The sequence below is a fragment of the Ailuropoda melanoleuca genome, chromosome 9 (genome assembly GCF_002007445.2).
Source record: "Ailuropoda melanoleuca isolate Jingjing chromosome 9, ASM200744v2, whole genome shotgun sequence".
In the NCBI taxonomy this organism is placed as follows: domain Eukaryota; kingdom Metazoa; phylum Chordata; class Mammalia; order Carnivora; family Ursidae; genus Ailuropoda; species Ailuropoda melanoleuca.
The window spans coordinates 36,423,966-36,427,767 of record NC_048226.1 but is presented as its reverse complement, the minus strand read 5'-3'; the positions used below and the strand labels follow the sequence as shown (position 1 = coordinate 36,427,767).

The following is a 3,802-nucleotide window of genomic DNA, read 5'->3' as shown; positions in this document are numbered from 1 at the left end:
AAATACTAACAGAAACAGGAGAGGGGCGCCTGGGAGGCTCAGTTGGTTGAACGTCCACTCATGATTTCGGCTCAGGTTGTGATCTCATGGGTCATGACACTGAGCCCTGAGTCATGCTCTGCACTCAGCAGGAGTGTGCTTGAAGATTCTCTTCCTCTTCCCCTCCCACAACTCACATGCATGCACATGCACTCGCTCCCTAAAATAAATAAATAAATAAATAAATAAATAAATAAATAAATAAATCTTAAAACAATAAGAAATGGGAGAAACAGACAACAACACAATAATAGTAGGGAATTCCAATACCTGCCTTTTGGCATTAGATATAATCACTTAGACAGAAAAGCAACAAAACAACATTGGACAAAGCTGGAGTCATTGCACTATCTGATTTCCTTTTTTAAAAAAATATGGAACACTTTATGAATTTGCATGTCAACTTTGCGCATGCGTCATGCTAATTTCTGTATGGTTCCAATTTTAGTATATGTGCTGCCAAAGCAAGCACTACACTTGCTGATTTCAAACTGTATTACAAAGCTATAGTAATCAAAAACAGTGTGGTACTGGCATAAAATCAGGCAAAGACCAATGGAACAGAATCAAGAGCTCAGAAACAAACTCTCACATATAGTCAATTAATATTTGACAGGGAAGCCAAGGTTACTCAAAGGGGGAAGGCTAGTCTCTTCAATAAATGGTGTTGGGAAAACTGGATAATTATATGGAAAGAAATGAAATTAGACCCTAATTTTACAACAATTACAAAAATTAACACAAAATAGATTAAAGACTTAAGCATGACACCTGAAACCTTAAAATTCCTAGAAGTAAACATAAGGGGAAAAATGCCCCTTCACATTGGTCTTGGCAGTGGTTTATTTATTTATTTATTTATTTATTTATTTATTTATTTGATATGACGCCAAAAGCATAAGCAACTAAAGCAAAAATCAACAAATGGGACTACAACAAACTAAAAAAGCTTTTTCACAGCCAAAGAAACAATGAAATGAAAAAGTAAACTACAGAATGGAAGAAAATTTTTGGAAATGATACACTTGCAAACCATATATCTGATAGAAGGTAAATACCCAAAATATATAAAGAACTCACACAACTCATTAACAATCCAATCACAAATGGGCAGAGGAGCCAAATAAACATTTTTCCAAAGAAGACATTCAAATGACAATAGGTACATGAAAAGATGTTCAACATCAGTAATCATCAGGGAAATGCAAACCAAAACCACACTGAGATGGCACTTCACACCTGTTAGAATGGCTATGATCAAGAACATAAAAGATAGGGGCACCCGGGTGGCTCAGCAGGTTAAGAGTCTGCCTTTGGCTCAGGTCATGATCCCAGGGGCCTGGGATTGAGCCCTGCCTCAGGCTCCCTGCTCAGCGGGGAGTCTGCTTCTCCCTCTCCCTGCTGCTCCCTCACTTCTGCTCGCTCTCTTTTGCTCACTTTCTCTCTCTCAAATAGATAAAATATTTTTTAAAAAGAACATAAAAGACAAGTATTGATAAGGATGTGGAGAAATGGCATTGTTGGTGGGAATGTAAACTGGTACAGACACTATAAAAAACCCCAAAAAACAGTATGGCAGTGCTCAAAAAAATTAAAAATATAACCATCATATTATCCTACAAACCAGCTTCTGGGTATATGTATTCAAAGGAAATGAAAATAAGATAATGAAGAGATATCTGCCCTCCCATGTTTGTTGCTGTATTATTCATATAGCCAAGATATAGAAAGAATCTAAGTGTCCATCAAGAGATAAATAAATATGTCTCACACACACACGTGCAAATTATTCAATCATGAGAAAAAAAAGAAAATCCTGTCATTTTCAACAACATGGATGGACCTTAAGGGCATTATGCTAAAGTCAGATAAATCAGACAAAGAAACCAATACTCTACGATATCATCCATATGTGGGATCAAAAAAAAAAAAAAAGTACCTGAAATCTCAAAAACAGAGTAGAGTGGTGGTTACCAGGGGCTGGAGGATGGGAAACAGGGGGCACTGGGGAAATGTTGGTCAGTGGGTACAAACTTGCAGGAAGATGAGTAAGCTCTGGGAATCTCATGCACAGCAATGTGAGTATAGTTTACTGTATCACAGACTTGAAAGTTCCTAAAAGACTAGATCTTATATGTTCCCTCCACAAAACAGAAATGGAAATTATGTGACCTGTGTGTGACCTGATGGAGGTGTCAGGTAATGCTATGGTGGTAATGCTACTGCAATATACAAGTGTAGCAAAACAACACGTTGTACACCTTAAACTGACAAAAAATTATGTCAATTGTATCAAAAGAAAGAAAGAAACTAACTAATGGTAGGTAGGAAGCCAAGGGTCTAGAAAATAGCCTAGAGTGACAGTGTGGGTAGGCTACTAGGATGATGAGGCTCAAGGACCCTGTGTTGACATAGGTACACACCAGCCTGGGTCAAGGATGCTGACTTAGAATGTTCTTCTTTCCTTCCTTCTCCAAGACCAGAAGGGAATGAGTATTGGTTCAATCTGGGATTAGAACAGGTATCCTTGACTTGGTGTCCATGAAGGGATCTTGGCTAGAATTCTGGGATTCTGTCAACTTAAATGAGAAAATAATATATTTTTATTTTCACTAATACCTGATTGAAATTTTATCATTACCTTAAACTACTGAATGTAGGCAACAAACTATAATAGTATTAGCACTACCTGTGACTCTGTTGCCAATAAAAATGACAATATTTTAATCGGCACATTATACTTACTGCAGGTATTTCAAACACTGGTCATGCTTCTCAGCACTTTGGAATTACGGAAGTTATTAGGCCCTCTGATAAAGCCTGTTGTTTAATGTAGTAATAAAGAAGTACACATACTCCTGCCACATTTTAAAAACATTTTGATAATTGTTATTTCAATATCTTTGATTTCCTTTGTCATCCATTGTGTTTTATTTTATACATTTAAAAATACTATTTTGAGAAACAATTCATTGGCTTCAAAAGATTGCCAAAGTAGTCCTTGGACGAAAAGGTAACAAACTCTGGGTTACATGTGTGGGAGGGACAGACAGCTGGAGCGACTCTTACCCTCTGAGCCTAGGGGAAGAGGTTTTGGTCAAGGATAAAAGTGAGAGGATGCTCTTGGAGGTGCTAGGATCCAAGGGTAGGACTTAAGACCACCCATTACTGTTGCAGTCTATTCCGGAGTAGTCCTCAGGCCTGCCTGGAAAATGGAGCTGGAAGGACTTGAGTCCCAGGAGAAAAAGTAAGGAGGTTTTATGATGGTAGTTTTATATATATATATGAGAGAGAATCATGTTTTATTAGAAAAATAACTTTTCAACTGAGTAAATAAGAAAATTTATATGAAAATGATAACTATTCAAATAATGCAGACTTTATGTCAGGCAGTGTTCAATGCAGTTTATAAATATTAGCTTCATTAACCCTTACGACAATCCTATACAGTAGGCACTATTATTATCCCCATTTTGCAGATAAAGAGGGGAGGCAAAGTGAAGTTAAGTCTGTTGCCCAGAGTAGTCCAAGTGCTATGTCACAAAACCAGGATTTGAATGCAATGCAATCAGCTGGGACTATGGACTATGTACCCTGAGGCAGGCTGCAACGTGATTTTCCAAAGGATTAATAATAACTATCAATGTTATTAGTTTGTCCTCTGCTAATAATGATAATAAAGGAAATATGGTATATACCAGCTAGAAATAACGTTCTCTGCTTGTATTTTCCACTCTGAGTTCTTCTCAGCAGATGTCCTTTC

At 37.2% G+C, this 3,802-nt stretch overlaps 1 non-coding gene across 1 annotated transcript; it reads right to left on the bottom strand.

Moving 5' to 3' along the window:
- Nucleotides 1-407: 407 nt before the first annotated feature.
- LOC117803937 lies at nt 408-511 on the bottom strand. Its single transcript, XR_004628052.1, has one exon. It is a non-coding gene; the product is annotated as a U6 spliceosomal RNA (small nuclear RNA).
- Between the last annotated feature and the right edge of the window lie 3,291 nt (nt 512-3,802).